Raw genomic sequence first — 11,823 nt, 5'->3', positions numbered from 1 at the left:
TATTTTTTCTGGAACGCTTCTGGATGCAGATTCACGTTCTCTGCTACAAACATATAAAATGTTCTGCACTGAAAGGCAAGGACTGAAATACAATTTCTGTACTGAAGTTGCTGAAAACTCCACAGAGTTGCGAAGACAAACTTCTCTTGTTATCATTCTTAGCATTTGTCAAGCTATTCTCTACCTCCCTCTAAAAGAAAATGCAAGCAAATGACAGAGCAGCAAATCTACTCGCCCCCCCATGAAAACTGTCCGTACGATGCTTTGCTATAGTGAAACTCCACTGAGGGTGCAGCGGAATTGAAATCACAGAGAGCATTTCTGCTTTTTGAATGTGCACACTGTGTTTGCAGAGCCTTGAAATTGCTGACAGCCAAGAAAACAGCCGCACTGAACGTCTTAATAGGTAATCATGCGAGCAGCGATTTCTGAGGACGATCAGCAGTTCAGTTCCCTATAGGAAGCAAGCAGAGGCACCAACTGTAACTTTGCAATATTTAGCTAAAGTTCAGCTCGCAGTTAAAAGACAGATGTGGTGCGAAAGCTCTATTTCACAGCTAATAACGTCCCCCTCCTCAAACACGTGCAACAAAAAAGAAGAGATTAAAAAGATATCAAGGCTTGTTTAGGCCAACAAGTTGTTAAATTTCTAGAGCAGGGACAATTTTCTAAGTACGATCATTTCCTCCAACAAGGTAACTCATGTAAACACCATCAGGGTCGTATTGTTTGTTCTGTGCTGCCAGATGGGGGATACAAACCATGCAGAAACAATTTCAGATTTCCACCCTGATTAGTTCATCTTGAATATTTTCACAGTGTGAATCTGGAAGTCAAAAGTTTACATAATGGTTATAAATTAGGGATAAATCCTGCTGCCAAGAAAGTCACACTCAGACAAACAAACTGTCTCCTCCCTAACATGTTTTAGGTGTTGCTTTTCAAACGCATTCTCAGCTGTAGGTGGAAAAAAGCGCTTCAGCTCCTTATTGTTTTTCGGATTACTGTTTTCCCATCTCAGGCTATTTATTCCAAACGGCGATTTACCCGGTTCAACGCGTCCCCGTAAGCCGGGCAATGGGGCGTTTGCCTCAGCCTGCAGCTCCCCCCGGGGGCCAGAAGAAAACCCACAGCTTGCAAAAGCCTTTAATGAGCTCTCAGTTGCATCCTTGGCCAGTGAGAAACTTCAGTGGGCAAAAAAACAAACCCCAGCACCCCGAGTTTTTCACAGCTCAGAGCTTTGCTACGGGGTGACCATGCAAGTGGCTGATTGTGCCCACTGAGCCCCATGTCTTATGCCTTTTTCTGCCCTCCCGAACTTCTTCAGGGCACAGCTTTTGCTGGTTTTACTGTCGTCCCGAAACGTAAGCCTTCGAAAATAATATTATCTTACAAAATCTCAGCAGAACGCCAGTTCTTATTAGAATTGATGGCTGCTGTGGTTAAAAAGAACAAAATAAATAAAAATCACAGTGTGTCGGTAGAGTCGATAAAAAATACCGGAGGAAGGTTTATGCAAAGGCAACTTTTGAGGCACAGGCAGATGGAGTAGGCAAAAGGTGAAGTTTATACATTCTTTCCAATTGGCTTGGCTGTGATAAAGCCAGCAAACGGCTAGTTTTTATTCAGCAATCATTCTAATCTAAAATTCTTTGTGTGCCAGCTACGTAGCTGAAATTTCTGGTTATTATAAGTACGAGGGTGAATTCTGCCCTCTGATGTATGCACAAGTTCCGTTTTCCTTTAGGATCATTGGGTTAATGTACATGTATGTCAGGACAGAGCATGATATTATTCCTGAGGAACAGCGAGCAACGTCAGGTCAAACACGCCGGTTTCATTTAATACTAAGCATGTTTAAGAAGAAATGTCAGAGTTCAGTTCCGCTGGCTCGTGATGTAAGTCAGGAATTACTGAAGCCAGACACCTACCCTGCTCTTACACCAGTTTTGCACTAGGATTACTTCGCTGAAATAAATCAACTCTTTAACAGGAATCCACCGTACTGATATATGAGCAGTTCATAAACTTTATGCAAACAAGGAAACATGTTACACAGGTGAGTAAATTTATTCATGTGGTTTAACTACTTGCTAGTTACATACATTTTTGTTCCTGCTGCTGATGGAAAGTTTTGCTGGAAATCTTCGAGTGTGTTATTCCCCCTTTTCCCTTCCCTTCCCTTCCCTTCCCTTCCCTTCCCTTCCCTTCCCTTCCCTTCCCTTCCCTTCCCTTCCCTTCCCTTCCCTTCCCTTCCCTTCCCTTCCCTTCCCTTCCCTTCCCTTCCCTTTTTTCCTTTTCCTTTTCCTTCTTTCCTTTTCTTTTTTCTTTTTTTTCTTTTTCCTTTTTCCCTTTTTTTCTTTTTTTCTTTTTTTTCTTTCCTTTTCTTTCTTTTTTCTTTTTTTCTTTTTGCTTTTCTATTCTTTATCTCTCCCCTCCTCCCCTCTTGACTTTCCATGATTTTTCTTTTCCTTTTTTATCTCCCATCCCATCCAGACACAGATGTAAAGGCTATGTGAATTTTAAAAATCCTCAAGCATATTTTTGAGTTTTCTAACCTGATGATGTGTTTTTACTTTTTAGTGAAAACTTCTTTCTTCCTTCCTTTCTTTCTTTCTTTTCTTCCTTTTCTTCTTTTTCTTTTTTTCTCTTTCACTGTCTCTCTCTCTCTCTCTTTTTTTTTTTTTCCCAAGAAGGAAAAGGAATGTCCTCCAGTTAACTGTTTTGCATACAGAAGCAAGCAATCAAGTTTTTCAGACAGAAGAGCAGATCGAGCCCTAGAGCACAGTGGTTAAAATCACACCATAGTTCATCTCTGGCACATTTGGGTGTAGTTTTCCAGGTGGCAACGTCTGTGCTAACGTCACCCCTTAATATCTGTTGGATGAAAACATCTCTGGTGCTAAAGGACCTTGAAGAGTGAAAGCATGCACTGAAGACTGTTTGCTGTAGTTTTAGATGAGCTTCCCATGCTCACACTCAATGCACCACTGATTCTTTTCATCCTCTGCCAAGGTCAGGACAACAGCAGATCCCCATTCCGTGCTTCCCTGCCCCAGTTTTGGGAGGCTGAGGGGTCCCGCTGAGCTGTCCCACACGGCAAGGCCCTGAGGGGCTGCACTGCTACAGGGTTGGGCTATCCTGCATTGCAGCTGCAGCTTCTGAAGGTGGGACACTGTTCCTTCGAGCTGATGGCAGTAGGCCGTCCGGCCCGAGCCTCGCAGCTGCCTCCCTGCTCCTGTCCCTCTCACACGCTGTTAAATGGCGCCTCCTGCCTACCAGCCAAAGAACACGGACTGTTAAAGCTTTGCCACTCGGTTTTTGCCCGTTCCTCACAACACTGAGTTTTTGCAGAGGTTGCAGGGCAGCCTGCAAGATGGCTGGGGGGCCGTGTCCCCTCATCCTTGAATAAGACAGCAGTGCCCGAAGTACTGCAGGGCTGTGCTTCAATCTGTGCCCCTATGCAGGCCGACATCTCCCTGCCACCCCCCGCTGGCTGCAGTCCTTGAGACACCAATGGCTGCCTCCAGCTTTGGGACTGGGGTCAGGGGGACTCCATGGGATGAACGTGGTCCTGGTGTCCCAGCCAAGGGAGAGGACTCAAGGTCACAACAGCCTGACCTAATGGTGGGCAACACTGCCCATGGCAGGTGTTGGAGCAAGATGATAATTAAAAGTCCCTTCCAACCCAAACCGTTCTATGATTCTATGAATTTCACCTAGCTTTAGACATCTGCACTGTAGACATTCACAGTTTTAACATCCATGTCTTCTGTCCCTCTAGGGACATGAGTGGGGAAAGATGTGCACTGCCAGGGCCCAGCATAATTCCTTCTCACACACCTGAATGGAGCAGAGGAATTGTACGCCACGAGTGCCTGTTTCCATCAACAAAGTACTCAGACTAAATGCAAGGTGAGCTAACCCTATTTGTACACCTAAGCTGTAGCAGATGCTGTCTAGGAGGTCCTGGTCTCCTTTTGAAGTATCACGGCCTTGACAGACTCTTTAGCAGGGTCTGTTGTGACAGGACAAGGGGAAGTAGTTTCAAAATAAAGAGAAAAGATTTAGACTGGATATAAGGAAAATGATTTGTACAATTGGGGTAATGAAGCATTGAAACATGTTGTCCAGAGACATGGATGCACCATCCCTGGACACATTCAAGGTCAGACCAGATGGGGCTCTGAGCAACCTGATGGAGCTGTAGGTGTCTCTGTCCATTGCAGGGGAGTTGGAATGGATTGCATTTAAGGGTCCCTTCCAACTCTAACAAATCTATGATTCTTCCTCCACCTTCCGCCTGCATACCAAAGGAAAAATGAGATGCACCTGACAGTATCCAGACAACTAAGTCATGATCTTTGCTAACACCTGTTAAGTTTTGAGCCACAGCACTTTGTGGTGCTGTGTGGCATGCAGAAGTCTTCAGTTTGGGGCAAGACAGCATTTTGCAAAGATATTGATTGCAGAAGTAGACAGGGAAACAAAAATCTTTCAGAATGCAGAAATAGAGTCTGTGTAATTTCTTGAATAATTCCTTCTGTTGGTTCCTGCAGTGTTAAGTGTCAGAAATTGTCATAACCTGCACAATGCTGGTGCCATTCATGCCTGCTCTGATTCTACTGCTCACAGGTTCAGGGCTGCAAACTCGAGTGCGTTTAAGGCTTTTTGGAGGATAATGGGATAATCAAACTTCTGAAATATATGCTAAAGATAGGATTTTTTTGATTTGTATAAGGGAATGTGCCTTTATTTATTACTATAATGGCTTCTTTTTTTTTTTTTTTTTTTTTCACTACATACAAAAGTGACTCTTGAACAAAACTCAAGAGTAATAGGGCCGACAGTATTAAGACTCCATACTTCGATCTGCCAGAATTAACTCTGTAAATCCCCAATTTTCACATTTTCAATTGTTTTCTTTGTAAATCAAATATATAATGCAAACAGTAAGTACTATATATATTATAAATATTGCAAATTTAATTAGGACTATTATAGATGATTTAAAATATAAAGCATAAATTGCTCACAGACTTCCTCACATCATTTCTCACATATATGGCAATACATCCAAGTGGATAAAGAAATCTATTCCACTAACACTGAAAAGAATATATTTTAGTGTTCACTTTTAAATGTACTCCACCAGAGCTTTCTGCCCATACTATGTAAAGTGCATCATCTGGACATTTCACCCCAGAGAAGATGACAGTACTTCAGACTTTTCAAAACATCTCTGAATTATGTCAAGAAACTGTCCTGGTTCTGCTCAGTTATGTTATTCAGTCTCATGGATGATATCTAGTTGGTCTATGAACGCTAATGAAATAGAAAAGTGCAGGGTATACCATAATTGCAGACATTTGGATCAGCACATGCAATAACTGTTCCAGGATATCTCCGGGATTCACACTCCGCAAAACACTGCCTCTCTCTTGTAAACACAACTAACTCAAGGAAGAATGTATAAACTCTCCTTTCACTCAGCTTTGCCCTTCTTCTCTCTTTAGTAGAGGAAGAATCTCCGCTTAATGCAGCTATATCTTTGGTGACTACACATCTGCAGCCTTTCAAGAGACAGTTGTTCTCTCTGAGGCTCTCTTACATCTAAAAAAATGCAGACTATGAGCCAAATGCTATCTAAATTGAAGCTTTCATACGAAGGTGGAAAAAGGTATTCACCTGATTCCCAGCAATGATATTTTTATAATCTCTCTCTCATTCTAGGAGCAGAACATTCTTGCTGCAATGCTGCCTCCAAGTCACCCCAACACATGCCAAGCAATTATCACATCCCATTTCTGGAGGTTCCAGAGGCTTTCAGAATTATCCAGGTGTGCAATCAGCTTGTGTATAAGGATGTAAATTCCAGATAATGCTCACCACTTCAATTACTACTTTTCTTGACTTTCTTTTCACTCAGGAAGGTCATGTGCTACAAAAGATGTAGTCTACAGGCATACAATAACTGTTTTAATGCATTTGCCATTGAAGCAAAATTGAAAAGGATAAAATTTTTGAAGTTTCTATTAAAATCTCAGGAGTCTCCTGTTTCTTTTCCCTTATAAGGAATTCTATCAAATTTAAAGTTACTGCATAATAAGGCATACTGAATCATGCATACAACATAAAGTCCAAAAAAAATTCTTGCATTTCTTTACTTTTTTTTTTTTTTTAATAATGCATTTAATTTTATTTGAAGAAAGGAAAAAGAAGATAAACGTAGAGAAATGGAAGGAAAAATAATTGCTGTGCTTGATAATTTCTCCATTTAAATAGCCACAAATAGACTTTGAGCTTCAAAAGGCTTTGACATGAGATGGGGAGTGGAGGGGTGAGTGGAAACCATTACCAAGACTACTGCTTGCTGGAATCAATTTTCTGCAAGGCTGGTTTCACAGTGTCACATCAGATCAGATTAAATTTTGATAACTTTTCAACATTAAGAAAGCAAAGTATTCTGCTAATTTTTTAAAATATAATTTGCTAAAAATATAACAGAATTCAGCACAACCATTTCTGAAAACCATAAAACCACAAGAACCAAGAATATGTTCATGGATGTATATCAGCATGACAGTCATTGCTATGCCAGTTTCCTCAAAGCTATGTATATGCTTTTTGGTCATGTAAGAGTTAATTGAAGTAGCAAAAATCAGAAGTAGCCACTGAAGAGAAAACCTCATAGCTTTGTAGGGAAAATACTGGTTACAAACTAAGTCAGCACTATTGGCTTATGATGCCTTGTCAGAGTGGTTTTCTTTTGCCTTAAAAAAAAATACCCTAAAATAATTTGAACTTGGAAAACAACAGCAACAACAAAACTTTAGCTGAATCTGATGGACATTTCTGTCCCCCATGCACAGAAAGAAATAATTTTTTAGTGAAGGGATTGTTTTTCACATTGAGTATGTAACATTACGACACATAAGGAAATCTTTTCTGAAAGTCAGAACATGTGTAGCTACAATTACAATGCCTATAGTACATTACAATGCCCAAGTTTAATTGGGAAACTCACTGTACAAGACACTTAGAATCATAACAGGCTTCTTTAATCAGCAGTGTCTGTTCCAATCGTCTTCATCAAAGGCGATGTGTGCAACTCCATGGCTGACAGCAGCAGGACCAGGTTTGTAGCCAGTAAACCACAAGATTTGCCATACTGCATCAGAGGAGTGGGCTCTGGTCTAATCAGACATTAATTGTTGGCTCTGAGAAATCAAAGGCAGGGATGCTACCCTGAGAGACATCACTTCTGTGGTTGCAGCTGGGGTTGGTGAAAGAATTTTAGCTCATTTAATAGCTCCATCTCTGTAAGTTCTTGTGTGGGTGATTCAAAAGCATCACAGTCAGCCCAAACTCAGCGTTCCTCACCAGCACCCTCAGACTGCCAGAAGAGGAAGATGGGAGAAGGACCACACATAGCCACAGCTCCTGCCTGTTAACAATTAAAATCTGCTTGAAAAAAAAATTAACAATGAAAACTCTTAGCTATGTCATATTCATTCTCTCACACATGAATTACGAGGTGAGCCCTTACTTACACACATATTTTTGATATCATACTTCCCACATTGTAATGTACTCTCCTTTTTGTATTTATTTGACGTAGGCTGGCTGGCAGCAAATGATACACTTTTGGTTTTCATGAATATGTTATGTGCACATAAATTTGGTGTGGTGGAAGAAAGAGCCTGTAGGTCAGACACGTGAATAATCAAGAAATAGAAATGAGTAGTGGTCAATATATCATTTTTGTCTTCTCACAGCACACTGATGAGGAGCTGGCTGAATCACCTGCACCCTGTAGCTGCTCATGCATGTAGATGTTGCAAAAAGGAATTGAATTTATATAGTTATGGGCAGTCTTTAGGATTTAGGCAGAAGCTCCTTAGATTTCACTCCTTACATGCAATAGTTGCATCTGTTTTAAAAGTAAACAGTTGCCTGCACGTAGAATCATAGAATCATTAAGATTGGAAGGACCACTCTAAGATCATCTAGTCCAACCATCCGCCTGTGCCTGTGACCGCTCCAGACCACATTCCTCAGTGCTACATCTACTGTTTTCTTGAACACCTCCAGAGACAGTGACTCCATCATCTTCCTAAGCAGCCTGTGCCAATGCATCACCACTCTTTCTGAGAAAATTTTCCTTAATATCCAGCCTGATCCTCTCCTGGCACAACTTGAAGACATTACCTCTCATCCTATCTCTTTTATCTGGGAGAAGAGGCCAACCCTCGCCTTGCTACAACCTCCTTGCAGGGAGTTGTAGAGAGTGATAAGGTCTCCCCTGTGCCTCCTGTTCTCCAGACTGAATAATCCCAGTTCCCTCAGGCACTCCCCATAAGACCTGTGCTCCAGAACCTTCATGGCTTTGTTGCCCTTTTCTGGATACTCTCCAGGGCCTCAATGTCTTTGTTGTAATTTGGGGCCCAAAACCAAACACAGTGCTTGACATGTGACCTCACCAATGCTGAGTATAGAGGTAATGCGCATCAAACGTGGGATAAAAAGTAAATCACAGACTGGGAACCATGAGCAAGAAGAAAGTTTTGAAATTGGTGATGAGAGCAGAGTTTCCTGGAGGTTCCTACGTATCTGGCCCATGTCAACACAATTCAGGGCAATGCAATGCAATGGCATGTGCACAGGTTTCCTACTGCACAGACCTGAAGGTCATCCTTAGTTCATAATCCAATCTCCCACATGGATCCTCCACGTACTAGTCAGTCTGGTGCCAAGACCATTGTGCTCCTCACAGAGCCAGCCTGGCATCTTGCCTTGATTCAAATATACTTTTAGGAAGAGAGCCTGTCTACAGCAGAAGACATTTGCTCTATGTCCTCCATCTACTTGGCTCCTTTCAAAGCTTCCTATGAAGCCAGTCCTCCTTGAAGGCACTGTTTCCAGCATAGTGATCCGAAAGTAATCATTGCTGAGAAAACATATCCAAAGCCAGCTCCCATTGTGCGGGTGAGTGGTGTAAGGAAACCTGGAAAGCCACAAAGAAGGGATAAGAGGAGTCACACATGCAGTGGGGTGGCACTTGTCAGGCCCAGTGCAGCCGCCTGCAGTCTGAAGGTCTGCAGCAGAGTTGATCTCTCTATGCTCCCTTCATGCTCAGCATGTGGAAATAGGAACTTCTAGGTGGTTCATTTGACAAGTGGGTGGAAAATGGGTCAGATGGTAGGTAAATCTACTTTCTCTCCATTAACTTAAACTGCAAGTTAGTATATGAGACATTAGTGGTTTTTTTAATTGGTGGTTTGGGGGTTTAGGCTTGTTTTTGTTGTTGTTTAGTTGGTTTTGTTTTAGTTCTTAACAAAGCCACAGCAATATCTTTTTTTCTATAACTTATTTTTCAGGAACACAAACATAAAAACTGTGGATTGCACACGTTATGCTGTGCAGACAAGTTTTCAGAAAGGATAAGAATTGTTTTTGACATGGAAGAGCCATTTTGGGAAACATGGATCACTAGGTAGTTTCATGATATGGAAGAAAAGAACTGGAATAAAAATATTGAAGAAAACTAAAAAAATCACATCCAGCTTTAACTAGGAAACTTTCAGATACCCCTCTGTGCCCATCAGTTAGATCACCAGTCTAACTGTAGCAGAGATTCTTGACATCAACAGTAACAAATAACACAAGAGCTTCCTCCAGTTAAGCTGATGCTGAGCATCAGTTGTGGAGTTCCTCCATGTGATTCTTCCTATGACAGCTGTGGCACAAGTACAGCAGCAATCACCAGATGGCACTGTTACAGCTTCTTTATGAGTAATTTTAACGGTCTCACGAGGAGCTGTTGCAAGTAGCAGAAAAGATCAATTTCAATCTTAGCATATTAATCATATTTAGCATATAGGAATTCGTTTGGGGGTTTTCTTTCTTTCTTTCTTTCTTTCTTTCTTTCTTTCTTTCTTTCTTTCTTTCTTTCTTTCTTTCTTTCTGTCTTTCTTTCTTTCTTTCTGTCTTTCTTTCTTTCTTTCTTTCTTTCTTTCTTTCCTTTCTTTCCTTTTTTCTTTCTTCCCTTCTTTCTTTCTTCCTTCCTTCCTTCCTTCCTTCCTTCCTTCCTTCCTTCCTTCCTTCCTTCCTTCCTTCCTTCCTTCCTTCCTTCCTTCCTTCCTTCCTTCCTTCCTTCCTTCCTTCCTTCCTTCCTTCCTTCCTTCCTTCTTTTTCCTAGGAGTCCCACATTAATGTTTGGGTTGAAGTTCTTGACAGCAGTGATTTGTGGCAGTGCTGTTTGTGACAAGGTCCTGTCAAAGCTGATTTATGCGGTAAAATTAAATAAGAAACATTAAAAATAAACCCCGATGTGCCTTACTAATTTATCCTATGTAACAAATGATGTATTAAGGCCTGAAATCCTCTGCGTCTGAACAGACGGGCCACATTATCATGGCATTCTCTTGTCAATAGATTTATGAACATTTGTGGATTTGGAAACAACTATTTCCAAGATGAACATATTAAAAATAAATAAAACAAAAATGGCTTCTCTATAAGTGGGATAAGAATGGATCTTTTGCTAGGAAATATTTGGTTAATTTTTCCTCTTAACCATAGCTGGGTACAGTGAAAAAAACAACACTGTCATATACCATCATAATCAGAACAAGAGGCATTGAGGAAATCATTTTTAACACTGAAATTATTTCAAATTAAAGTTTCCTTTTCATTTTCTGTAGTTCAGAGTGTTTGAACCCCTTTCAACATTTTCAAAGGTAACTCTGGAAAGAAATGAACTATTGCTCTGAAGGTGAAAACAGTTTTGCTGCATTATTAGCCACTGCAAAGTATGCATTATGCTGTTTGTTTATGTTGAGCTGGCCATGTAACTCTCAGGTACAATATCCAGATGCTGCCATCTGCATTTCTAGACTTCTGCTCCAGTTCTTGTGTCACCTGCTGAAAGAAAACGATCAGACTGTCTGTGCATTGAGCAGCCACTTCTTTGAAGCAGTTACCAGCACAGCTTCTGACTCCAGCCCTCTGCCAGCACACGCTCAACCAGCCTGCAGACATCAGTAGCTGGCTTTCCCCCACTCTGAGGCTTCACGTTAAATTGCTGTTGAGACTCCATGACATAAATTAAGAACAGAAAAACCAGTTTTAAGCTTACAGCTCTGAAGAAATCACCAAACGAGTTCTATTTTGGCAGCCTGCTGCTCACAACTCAGAAAATACGACAGCAAAGCAAATCACATGTCCAGTGTGTGTTTTATAACCCTGCTCAAACTAAGCCATCTTGTAGGCACATGCCTGACTATTTTTAGTGGCTGTGCTCCCACAAATATGGCAAAGTCCTTTAGCATTGGCTACTCACTAGGGGCTACTTGAAAAGTAGCAAAAGATGTCAGTTGCTGGAATTTTGACTGAAAATAATAATACCTGGATTTCAGATTAGCTGCACAGATTTGCCAAAGTGCAAATGAAGTCAGCCCTGGCAATGTGACGATTCACTGATTGCTGCCTTCAGCCATGAAAGTACAGGATCTGACTGTGTTTTATTTTCATCACCATTTGTACAGCATTACTTTACAGGTATACTGTTGCTTGTGGGAATGTTGGTTTTCTAGGGTGTCCATCTGGGAATCAAGTGTTTCTCCTCCAGCTCCAAGCAGGCACTGTGGCATATCCAGAGGACCCATAACTGACATGGCCCATTAGTCATAGAAACATCCCACTAAAATTAGCGGCAGCTTTTCATCTTTATGGGCCTCATGCCTTGGTCCATATGTAGAACATACAAAATGGATTTTTCTTTTCTTGGCATGTAACCCTGTCTTTCCGGTACTTTGGTTC

The 11,823-nt window shown here is 41.3% G+C and overlaps 1 long non-coding RNA gene across 1 annotated transcript; it reads left to right on the top strand.

The window, feature by feature from the left end:
- Positions 1-1,479: 1,479 nt before the first annotated feature.
- LOC116240626 (uncharacterized) lies at positions 1,480-6,027 on the top strand. Its single transcript, XR_004169351.2, has 3 exons — positions 1,480-2,059; positions 3,785-3,915; positions 5,734-6,027. It is a non-coding gene; the product is annotated as an uncharacterized LOC116240626 (long non-coding RNA).
- Positions 6,028-11,823: the final 5,796 nt, after the last annotated feature.

This window comes from Phasianus colchicus, chromosome 2 (assembly GCF_987193195.1).
Source record: "Phasianus colchicus chromosome 2, bPhaCol1.hap1.1, whole genome shotgun sequence".
Lineage (NCBI taxonomy): Eukaryota > Metazoa > Chordata > Aves > Galliformes > Phasianidae > Phasianus > Phasianus colchicus.
This window is presented reverse-complemented; position numbering and strand designations above follow the sequence as displayed.